General features: G+C 35.2%; 1 pseudogene; it reads left to right on the top strand.

Moving 5' to 3' along the window:
- The first annotated feature begins 11,223 nt into the window (after window positions 1–11,223).
- On the top strand, window positions 11,224–11,380 carry LOC118153430 (U2 spliceosomal RNA; annotated as a pseudogene).
- The last annotated feature ends 1,454 nt before the right edge of the window (window positions 11,381–12,834 follow it).

Consider the following 12,834-nt stretch of genomic DNA (forward strand, 5'->3'; position numbering starts at 1 on the left):
GAGCAGAAAACTGAGTCTGGTCATAATTTTGTAATAAAATCTCTGATTAGCTTAGCTGTCATGGTAGGTTCTAAATTACATTGCAAAACTTGACTAATTTCCTGGTCAAAACACTTTCAAACATGGTGTTATGCTAACAATTAGTTCTGCCACATATTAATACACATCAGAAGCAAAACATTATTTAATGTTTTTAAAAACTCCAATTATAAACTGAGAAGATGAATGTGCTATTATATTACAATGTTGATTACATAATTATCTAAGATACTGAAAATAAAAGGCATAAATTGACCACTCATATAGTTCACTCCACTGATTTATAAAAAGATCATAAGTGGGTCAAATACAGTCAAATTCTTCAGCAATGATTATAGCGACTTTTAAATATATCATGTATTATGATTGTCAATAATGCTAGTTACGTGGTGTGAATATAGATATAGAGTTAATGATATATGTCTATCCCTAGGCTATAATTCAAATTACTCTCTGCCATCCTCAAGCAGCTTCTTCCAAAAAACTAGTTCCATCTAAGTGCATTTGTTCTTTAGACACAAAATAAGCTGAGTGTTGAGAAAATTACAACCTTTCAAACTTCATTATCAGTCACTTGGTGGTTTGTTCTTTACAGTCAATCATATGAGACTAAAGAGTTTGTGCTACTGACCTCAAGGAGGATGCTGTAAAAATTCATATTTTTTTCATAAGGTTTTCCTTCATTTAACACTAGCATCACTATTGCTATTATTAGATAACTTTTGTACTTTTGATATTAGGCTTTATTTTTTTAAATTCTTTTGTATTGAATATTCAAAAGAAACTAGATGTCTCCATTTTGAATAAATATATTTGATATGTTTTTATGCAAATTATAAAAAGTTTAATTTTAAGCTGCCCTATAAAAATTTTCAAATTTCTTGAAATGTATAGTTTATTGTTTCACAGTGCTAAATCTTTAATGTTAAGTAGACTTTAAGCTCTCATTCTTTATAAGGAATTACATAATTCATTTAAACATAATTCAAGTTGATCTCTTTCATGAATACTTTTGTAGATTTGTATAGAGTTCAAAGATTAGGTTTTAAAAGAACCAGATATTGCAGTTATATTTGTAAAAATATTTTAAAAATTATTCCCTTAACATTAAGCCTGCATTTATCTTAAAAACTATACATGCCTGAATATAAAATGTACATATCTACTTTCTAATTTGTTAATTACTGTATTTTTTATATTATTGTGTCATTTAAAATTGCATTTCTCAATGTCTTATACAAAATGTGGCTCATATATTTCACATACAAAAAATTTCAGTTTTAAACAAGGGTTGTTATTTTGAAAGAGAAGCTACTCACATACCATTCCTTGTGTATAAGACACTATTCAAAGTATTTTATGTATTCTTAGCACCATCTGAACAAATGTGATCATTTACACCACTGATGAAGACACACAGGTGGAGAGAACTTTAGTATCTTGTGTAAAGTCAGCTATTAAGCAAGCACCAATGATTGTGAGGGAATGTGTTCTCTTTCTGGGTCCACAAGGGGGCATAGTTTTAAGGGCAAGAACTTCCCAGTGCCATGCCCCGCCCCCCACACTCCATCCGAAAGGAGATTTAACCATCTCTGTTTTAATTTTCTCTGCACAAAGAAGCACCAAAAGTCAATCACTCCAGTGGAAGTTCCAAGGAACTCCTTTCATTGACCAGGGAGCTTGGAGAATGTGGGGATTCCTCCCAGGTTAAAAATCCCCTTCTTCCACACCCCTTTGGACTCCATGTTTGGATCTCCTTCCATGAACACTCCCTTCATGGAAGCCATCTTTCTCTCTCCTGGATTTTCCCTCTGGAGTCCCCTTCCACTTTCTTGTGGAAGCCTGTCTTCCCTTCCTAAACTCCATCCCTCTCTTTAAATTCCCTTCCATTCATTGTGGAAGCTGCTTTCCTCTCCTGGATTCCATCTTTCTGGATTCTCTCACTCATTATGAGAGGAGCTTTCCTTCTCTGGTTTTCCTCCTTCTGGGAAATCTTCTCACTCAGCGTGAGAGCAGCTTTTCTTTTTCTCACTCAATGTGAGAGTTAGCTGTTTCTTTCTGTCTCCTCCTCTTTCTCTTTCTGCCTAAATAAATCACTTTTCTGCAAAAGCTTTTTGAGTCTGGTATTTACTTTACAATTGCACCTGCTGTGGTCCCCTCTCTCATTCTTGAGAAAATGAGAGACCAAGAATCTAGAGCCCATCGGGGAGCAAACTGAGTGCTCCCCTGAACCCCCAAAACCCGCAATATTACAATTGTATTTGAACTCAGGCATCCCTATGCTAGAATCTGTGCTCTTAACAACTACACTATGGCTACATGTTAGTCAACATTACTATCAAGCCTCCAAGTTTTGCAGGTCAAGTTTTGACTTGGTGGGCTAATCATCTCTTTTGGTCTGAGCAAACTCAAGATGAGTTAACCACCATTAGGGATTCCTCCAGGCCACCTGTTCTGATGACCACTCCCATTTGTGTCTGATTAGGGCAGTCAGGCTTACTTTATCTTTTGCTTCTATCATTTAAATTGAAAAAATAATAATTTCTACTGCAACAACAGCAGCCCTTGTCCTCTTTGTCCTATAATAATATAATGCTCATACTTTCTATAATGCTCATAGTTCCCTTATTAATACTTTCTAACACCTTGGAGAAACGACTATATTTTGGACTCTCTTGAGACATTCAGGTTGAGGTAGGCAGGCCCACCTCATGATCTACCTTCTCCAAAATTATTTTCTTGATAATTTCTAAGATATGTTATTTTGTATCACGTGAGAAACTTTTTGAAATGAAAATTTTGGAGCTTTTCTTCACAATTTAAGTAAAATTTCTGAAGGTGGAGATTTGGATTTCAGAATGTTTTAAATAGCACTCAGGTGACTCTCATGTGCATCTAACTTTATTGAGCATGTAACACTATAGTACCCATTGCACCTATTTCACAGGATAAAGAACCCTATCTATTTTATAGCTGCTAGAACTAGTGTGCTTATTCAAATATACCTATTGAGTTCAGATTAAGTACCAGCTACTCTTTTAGGGTTGTAGGGTGCATCACTGAATAATACCACCATCAACAAAACTTGTATATGCAACCCATACTTTCTGGTAAATGTATGTTTTGAAAAAGAGAGCTCCTCTAACACACATTTTGATTTTCTTGATACAGCATCCTCAAAACCCATTTCCAAAATTCTTTCCCAGGTTTTATCTATTATAAATGAGCAATCTCTTCCAGTTCATGGCTTAGAAATTCCTAGGATGTGCTAGCACCTAATTTCAGTTTTATATTTGGAAATTGTCAGTTATGGTTTGTAGAGGGGATAGGAACTGGCAATAGCTTGCAAGAAACCTGACTCAGGTTACCTGAGGATTACCTGCTTATCACAGAGAAAATGCAAACATTCCCCTATGACCTTTCATCAGTAAGAGTTTTCTCTATTAATAATATCTAAGATTTTATGTCCATCTTCCTCAATGAGGGCACATAACCAATTTCAGAATTGCTTAGCTTCTGTGAAGCTTTGTAGTGGGCAACTTTTCCAAGGACAAATTTTTGTTTTGATCGGGGTTTTTAGTTGTAAGCAAAAGAGGCCGATCTTACTTAAAGAACATTGGGCCATGCACAGTTTTAGAGACTAGAGAAGCAACTTCAAGACTAAGCTGCCAAAAGAACAAACAAACAAAACAGCTACAAATGTAATTCTATAGGATGGGCCTGAGGAGCCAAAAATGATACAGTCGGTCCTGCTGTCAAGACGTAGATTTACTACAATCACTGCTTCTTTTAACAAAAACTCCTCCTCTGTATGTGAAACTCAACTTTATAACTATTAATATCCCCCACATTTGAGCCTCCTCTGCCAAACACACCAGCAAAGTGAAATCTACAGGGAGTCCTTTTCATCAGATTGCATTCTTCTGAATTTAGGACTGCACAAATGATTATGATTGAAGTTGCCTAGCTCAGATGAACTTAAATTAGCTTTAGCTGTAGCCAGAAAAGATCTTCAATATTCTGTGGCTTCTTCTCCAGGGAACAGAAATTCATAAGCAGGGAAATTTTACAAACATAGCAAGGATGTTCAAAACTTGTGGGTGCAAAATGCAGTCCCTCTGTGACCTTGCAGACTGGGCTCAGTGATAACTTTTTTGCAGTCTCTAGAAAAGAAAAATGGGATTTTACACAGCCTGTATGCAGCTGCCCCGTGGGCTCCTTTGGCAAGCTCCACACCTCTACATGCTCTAAAGGTCTCCAGCTCCAGACACCTGGATTTTTACTGCATCCACATTACTGGTTGTTTATCCACTCTTCCACCTGTACTTTAAAGGTGACCTACTCTTAGCTGAGCAACATCACACCAACTCCAGTCTGACCAAGTCATTCAACTCCTTTGCCATCCTGTGCTCCCAACCAAATATTTAAAAAGAACTATTCCAAGTTTGTCCTTCCTTATGAATTCTCCCTCAGCCCCAGAGTACCATACAGAGATACTTCACATGTTATAGTTACACTTTTATTATAGTAAATATTATCTATATTAAAAAATCTTCTGTTTAGCTTACTGTGGAATTTCAGTCTCCAGATTGGATCTATATTGCTATGCTGTACATCTCCGAAATGTCCTTCCTTTCCTACTTTCTTTCTTCTATCCTTTCTACCTGCTTTCTATCCATCATTCCATTGATCCTTTTTTCCTTACCCTCTTTCATTTATTTTTCTTGATTTGCATTTGGCTTTTTTTCTTTTCTTTTGATTTTTAATCTGGACGACTCTAGTAGAAAACTTGATGAAAATCATGCATACAAAATTCTCACACAAAAAATACATTTGATCAATTCATTTTTAAAGAAAATAAACCTTCACAGTATCCAAAAATGTAAATTAAAAAACAAGTTTCTATTTGTCTGTGCAATCCAATGAAGCCACTACTAGCCATATATGGCTATTTAAATTTACATTAAATATTAAATAAAACTGAAATTTAGTTTCTTTGTCACATTAGTTATTTTGAGTATTCATTAGCCACATATAATATATTGAAAAGAGAAGAACTAGAACATTCCAAATCTTTGTAAAAACTTTTATATAAAACATTTGGTTTATAGTTGGCAGAATTTTTTAATTATTATACTTTAAGTTCTGGAGTGCATGTGCAGAATGTGCATGTTTATTACATAGGTATATACGTGCCATGGTACTTTTCTGTCCCCACCAGCCCATCATCTTCATTAGGTATTTCTCCTAATGCTATCCCTCCCCTAGTCCCCCATGCCCCAACAGGCCCCAATATGTGATGTTCCCCTCCCTGTGTCCATGTGTTCTCACTATTAAACATCCACTTATAAGTAAGAACATGAGGTGTTTGGTTTTCTGTTCTTGTGTTAGTTTGCTGAGAATGATGGTTTACAGCTTCAGCAATGCCCCTGCAAAGGTGCTTCATAGTGTTCCATGGTGTATATGTGCCACGTTTTCTTTATCCAGTCTATCATTGATGGGCATTTGGGTTGGTTCCAAGTCTTTGCTAATGTGAACTCTATCACAATACACATAGGTGTGCATGTGTAAAGACATGCTAGAATATACTAGAATGATTTATAATCCCTTGGGTTTATACTCGGTAATGGGATTGCTGGGTCAAATGGTCTTTCCAGTTCTAGATTCTTGAAGAATCCACACACTGTCCTTCACAATAGTTGAACTAATTTACACTCCCACCAACAATGTAAAACTGTTCCTATTTCTCTACATCCTCTACAACATCTGTTGTCTCCCGATTTTTTAATAATTGCCATTCTAATTGGTGTGAGACTGTGTTTCAACGTGGATTTGATTTGCATTTTTCTAGTGACCAGTGATGATGAATTTTTTTCATGTTTGTTGGCTGCATAAATGTCTTCTTTTGAGAAGTGTCTGTTCATATCCTTCACACGTTTTTTGATGGGGTTGCTTTCCTGTAAACTTGTTTAAATTTTTGTAGATTCTGGGTATTAGTCCTTTGTCAGATGGATAGATTGCAAAATTTTTCTCCCATTCTGTAAGTTGCCTGTTCACTCTGATGTTAGTTTCTTTTGCTGTACAGAAATTCTTTAGTTTAGATTCCATTTGTCAATTTTGGCTTTTGTTGCCATTGCTTTTGGCATTTTAGTTATAAAGTCTTTGCCTATGCCTATATCCTGAATGGAATTGCCTAGGTTTTTTTCTAGGGATTTTATAGTTTTATGTCTTATTTTTTTTAATTTATTTTGAGTTAATTTTTGTATAAGGTATAAGAAAAAGGTCCAGTTTTCGTTTTTTGCATATAGCTAGCCAGTTTTCCAAATACCATTTATTGAATAGGGAATCCTTTCTGCATTGCATGTTTTTGTCAGGTTTATCAAAGATCAGATGGTTGTAGATGTGTGGTGTTATTTTTGAGGCTCTGTTCTGTTCCATTGGTCTATATATCTGTTTTTTGTACCAGTATCATACTGTCTTGGTTACTGTAGCCTTGTAGTTTGAAGTCAGGTAATGTGATGCCTCCACCTTTGTTCTTTTTTCTTAGGATTGTCTTGGTGCTATAGGCTCTTTTTTGTTCCATATGAAATGTGAGGTTTTTTTTTTTTTTTTTTCCAATTCTGTGAAAAAAGTCAATGGTAGTTTGAAGTGAATAGCACTGAATCTATAAATTACTTTGGGCAGCATGGTCATTTTCACAATTGATTCTTTCTAATCATGAGAATGGAATGTTTTTTTATTTGTTTGTTTTCTTTTTTATTTCCTTGAGCAGTGGTTTGTAGTTTTCCTTGAAGAGATCCTTCACATCCCTTGTAAGTTGTATTTCTAGATATTTTATTCTCTTTGTAGCAATTGGAAACGGGAATTCATTCCTGACTTGGATCTCTGTTTGCTTATTATTGGTGCACAGGAATGCTTGTGAATTTTGCACATTGATTTTGTATTCTGAGACTTTGCTACAGTTATCAGATTAAGGAGATTTTGGGCTGAGACAATAGGATTTTCTAAATATACAATCATGTCATCTGCAAACAGTGACAATTTGACTTCCTTTCTTGCTATTCGGCAACTTTTATTTTTTCTCTTGCCTGATTGCCCTGGCAAGAAATTCCAATTCTATGCTGAATAGAAGTGGTGCGAGAGGGCGTCCTTGTTGTTCTGGGTTTCAAAGGGAATGCCTCCATTTTTTGCCTATTCCGTATAATATCACATGTGGGTTTCATAAATAGCTCTTATCATTTAAAGATACCTTTCCTCAAGGCCTAGTTTATTGAGAGTTTTTAGCATGAAGGGGTATGAAATTTTATTGAAGGCCTTTTCTGCATCTATTGAGATAATCTTGTGATTTTGTCATTGGTTCTGTTTTGGTGATGGATTATGTTTGTTGATTTGCATATGTTGAACCAACCATGCATCCCAGGGATGAAGTAAACTTGATCATGGTGGATAAGCTTTTTGATGTGCTGCTGGATTCAGTTTGCCAGTATTTTATTGAGAATTTTTGCATTGATGCTCATCAGAGATATGGCCTGAAGTTTTCTTTTTTTGTTGTGTCTCAGCCAGATTTTGGTATCAAGATGATGCTGGCCTCATAAAATGAGTTAGGGAGGAGTCTCTCTTTTTCTGTTGCTTGGAATAATTTCAGAAAGAATGGTACCAGCTCATCTTTTTAACTTGTGGTAGAATTTAGCTGTGAATTCATCTGGTCCTTGACGTTTTTTGGGTGATGAGCTACTGTTAACTACTGCATCAATTTCAGAACTTTTTATTGGTCTATTCAGAGATTCAACTTTTTTCTGATTTAGTCTTTGGAGGGTTTATGTGACCAGGAATTTATCCATTTCTTCTAGATTTTTCTAGTTTATTTGCACAGAGGTGTTTATAGTATTCTCTGATGGTAGTTTGTATTTCTGTGGAAACGGTGGTGATACACTCTTTATCATTTTTTATTGCATCTATTTGATTCTTCTCTATTTTCTTCTTTATTAATCAGTCTGGCTATATTGTGGATCTTTCCAAAAAACCTGCTCATGGCTTCATTGACTTTTTGAAGGGTTTTTCTTGTCTCTCCTCCTTCAGTTGTGCTCTGATCTTACTTATTTCTCATCTTCTGTTATCTTTTGAATTTGTTTGCTCTTGCTTCTCTAATTCTTTTAATTGTGATGATAGGGTGTTGATTTTAGATCTTTTCTTCTTTCTATTGCAGGCATTTAGTGCTCTAAATTTCCCTCTAAACACTGTTGTAATTATGTCCCAGAGATTCTAGTACCTTGTGTCTTTGTTCTTTTTGGTTTCAAAGAACCTGTTTAGTTCTGCCTTAGTTTCTTATTTACCCAGTAGTCATTCAGGAGCAGGTTGTTCAGTTTCCATGTAGTTGTTTAGTTTTGAGTGAGTTTTAAAATCCTGAGTTCTAGTTTAATTGCCCTGTGTTCTGAGAGACTATTATCTTTTCCATTCTTTTGCCTTTGTGAAGGAGTGTTTTAATTCCAATTATGTGGTCAATTTGAAAATAAGTGTGATGTGGCACTGAGAAGAATGCATATTCTTTTTTGATTTGGGGTAGATAATTCTGTAGATGTTTTTTAGGTCTGCTTGGTCTAGAGATGAGTTCAAGCACTGCACATCCTTGTTAATTTTCTGTCTCCTTGATCTGTCTAATATTGACATAGGGTGTTAAAGTCTCCCAGTATTGTTTTGTGGGATTCTAAGTCTCTTTATGGGCCCCTAAGAACTTGCTTTATGAATCTGGGTGCTGTTGTATTAGGTGCTTTTGTATTTAGGATAGTTAGCTCTCTTGCTGCATTGATCCCTTTACCATTATGCAATGTCCTTTTTTGTCTCTTTTGATCTTTGATGGTGTAAAATCTGTTTTATCAGAGACTAGAATTGCAAGCCCTGTATTTTTTTGTTTTTGCTTTCCATTGTCTTGGTAAATATTTTTCCATCCCTTTTTCTTGAGCCTATGTGTGTCTTTGCACGTGAGATGGGTCTCCTGAATACAGCACACTGATGAGTCTTGACCCTTTATCCAATTAACTAGTCTGTGTTTTTTCATTGGGGCATTTAGCCTATTTACATTTAAGGTTTATATTATTATGTGTGAATTTGATTCTGCCATTATGATGCTAGCTGGTTATTTTGTCTGTTAGTTGATGCAATTTCTTCATAATGTCAATGGTCTTTACAATTTGGTATGTTTTTGCAGTGGCTGATACTGTTTGTTCCTTTCCATGTTTAGTGCTTCCTTCAGGAGTTTTTGGAAGGCGGGTCTGGTGGTGACAAATCTCTTAGCATTTGCTTATGTATAAATAATTTTATTTCTCTTTCACTTAGGAAGCTTATTTTGGGTGAATATGAAATTCTGGTTTGAAAATTCTTTTAAGTATGTTGAATACTGGCCCCCACTCTTTTCTGGATTGAAGGGTTTCTGCAGAGAGACCCACTGTTAGTCTGATGGGCTTCCCTTTGTGGGTAACTCAACCTTTCTCTCTGGCTACCCTTAACACTTTTCCCTTCATTTCAATCTTGGTGAATGATGGAGTCTCACTCTGTTGCCCAGGCTGGAGTGCAATGGCACAATCTTGGCTGACTGCAACCTATGCCTCCTCCTGGATTCAAATGATTCTCCTGTCTCAACCTCCCTAGTAGCTGTAACTACAGGCACATGCAACCCTACCTGGGCAAATTTCTTTGCATTTTTACTAGAGATGGGGTTTCACCATGTTGGCCAGACTGGTCTCATTCTCCCTATGTCAAGTGATCAACCTTCCTTGTCCTCTCAAAGTCATGGGATTATAGGTGTGAGCCACTGCACCCCTGCCTAGTTAGCAGTTCATGAAAAGAAATGTTAATTTTACTGTTAGAGAACATTTTATTATTTTACTCATAGACAACATTTCTTATATTTTTTGATTCAGCTTTTTTATTTCCACAAGTTATTGATGAGTAAATTGCTTTAAATTATACAAAAAATACATATTCTCGACATGTTATTTTGTAACATATAAATATATATGTTTAAAAAATAAATGACTCCAAATAGAACATTGGTATAATAAATTATGATCAAGTAGTGTGAGCTTATATGAAGCTACTAAATTAATTGGTTTACAATATTAAATTCTGGTTACTTTATTCACATGAGATGGACTTTTGGACATACAAATTGTAAATACTTGCTTACCATTAACAAAAGTTCTCATGACATTTTTTGTTTGCATTTGTTCCTGGAGTTACTTATAGCTTCAGGAGTAAAAGTACCACAATACTAGATGTCACCTGTAATAGTTAGTCCCCTGAGTAAAATTGAAACTTGATAAATAAGAATAAAGTGTAGTGAAGAGAAACTTGTTACAGTTTATTAACTCACAAATCACAAACAAAATGTACTGCTTTATAGACTACTTAATATAGTTTATAGAGTTGCTTAACCTTGGATTAATAGTTGCTCTGCTTTCATGAAAGATGTTAGTTTAACATTCTTGGTTGAATTTCTCTTCCAGTAAATGCTTTAGAAAATCTCTATGTCTTTAGGGAAAGCCTGGCATCTGACCTTTGCTTTCATTTAAGCACAGCTTTGTCTCCTCACATACACTCAATTAAACTCTCTGTTCCCTTTCCTCTTTCCATTATTGCCATCAATAACACTAGAAACTCCCATCTTCGTTTTCCCAGGTAATTGAATTGGTGAATTATTTTCACATTAATCTGGATTTTTTTTAAATGAACCTTCCCTTCAATGAAACTTCCAATCTTAATTTTTTTTATCTCTTTCCTATAATTAAATTGGACATGATTTCTTAGAATCTTGAAAGTGGAAATTGGAAAAGCACCATTGCCTCCTGAGGTCAATGAAGTTTAGTACACTTTATTATTCCCAGTAAATTTTAACTTGTCTTCTTTTATACTTTTCTAAGAAACTTGTATTAATGAATGAGAGGATACTTTAAAAAACTTTCTTCTTTGCACATTCACTTCTATTAGCAACCTGTGGTAGAAATAACACATAATGAAGAGAAATTTAAAGGGACTGTGTAAGTCATGAGACTTTATATTTTACATATTAGAAAATGATGAAAACATATTTATGTCATGAATTTTAGAACTTTTGAGAGATTATTAATATATGATAAATATCCTTACATTGGTAGCTTTCATCTCAGTTCTTAAGAAATGGTTTCCTCAATCGCTTCTCGGCCTTTTGGCTAAGATCAAGTGTAGAAACGGTTTCCTCAAAAATCACATAATTGATTTTTTAAATTTTTTTGAGATGGAGTCTCACTCTGTCACCCAGGCTGGAGTGCAGTGGCATGATCTCGGCTCACTGAAACCTCTACCTCTGGGGTTCAAGCAATTCTCCTGCCACAGCCTCCAGAGTAGCTTGGACTACAGGTGTGTGCCACCATGCCTGCCTAATTTTTTGTATTTTTAGTAGAGATTGGGTTTTATCATGTTAGCTAGGATGGTCTCGATCCTGTGACCTCCTGATCTGCTCGTTTCAGCCCTCCAAAGTTTTGGGATAACAAGTTTGTGCCACCGTGCCCTACAAACAAAATTGATTCTTTTGTTGGCATTTTTCTCCAAATACACACTACCTATCATGTAGCAATTCGGGGTGTGGTGGAGTGGTCAGTAGCAGGAAAGAACAATAAAAACTAAAATAAATCAAAATATGGCATAAGCAGGTATACTATATAAAGAGTGAGAAGACAGAATTTAGTGTTACCTGGTAATGGTTAAGAAAATTTTCATAAGGATGTTAGTTTTCAGGTAAGTCTTTCAAGCACAGATAGGAAATTACCAGGTACACAAAAAGAAAATTGCATTGGTTTACCTTGGATTCAGGCCATAAGTGGTATATTTTCTGTAGAAATTTTAAAAACAATGATAAACTAATTAAAAATCAGCCTCATTTTAATTAAAAACATATGTGAGTAATTGCAAGCAATGCTAATGATAAAATAATCCTCCCAGAACAAAACATTGAATTTAATTTATTTATTTAGATAAAAGGTCTGGCTCTGTTCCCCAGACTGGAGTGCTGTGTTATAGTCATGGATCACTACAGCCTTGAACTCCTGGATTCAAGTGATCCTCTCACCTTAGCCTCCTGAGTAGCTAGAATTACAGACACATGTCACCATGCCTCACTACTTTTTGTGTTATTTTGGCAGAGAGAGTCTCTAGCTATGTTGCCCAGCATGATCTTGAACTCCTGGCCTCAAATGTTCCTTAAGCTTCAGCCTCCCAAAAGGCTAGGATTACAGGCATGAATCACCACACCTGGCCCATTGATTTTATTTTCAACAGTGACTGGCACTGTGGTTGCTTTTGAAATTTTTAAAAACATAAAATTTTATTGCTTATACTTTCACCAATATTTTATTGCTTATACTTTCACCAATATTTTTATTTTATATAGCTGTTAATTTGGAAAATTCCAAATAAATAGATGACTAAGAACAAAAGTTCAGAAAGCATAGTATTCTTTGAGTGAGATGTAGATGTACTTCTTGATTTCAATTCTGTGTACCACAGGTATTTACTTTCCAACAGTAGATACAAAACATAATAATAATAGTTCATCATGTGAAAATTAAGAATCAGAACTTGAGTTACTTCAGTACTTTCTACATGAGCACTTGAAGAATTTATATATGTTCACCATTAAGAATACTGAAAAAGAACACAAAGTGTGACTTGTAATCTTTTTGTTTGAAAAGTACAAATTTAACTTATGCATGAAAGAGTTTGATACATTTGACCAAAATCTCTACATTGCAATTTACTTTGAAA

This window comes from Callithrix jacchus, chromosome 4, assembly GCF_049354715.1.
Source record: "Callithrix jacchus isolate 240 chromosome 4, calJac240_pri, whole genome shotgun sequence".
Taxonomy (NCBI): domain Eukaryota; kingdom Metazoa; phylum Chordata; class Mammalia; order Primates; family Cebidae; genus Callithrix; species Callithrix jacchus.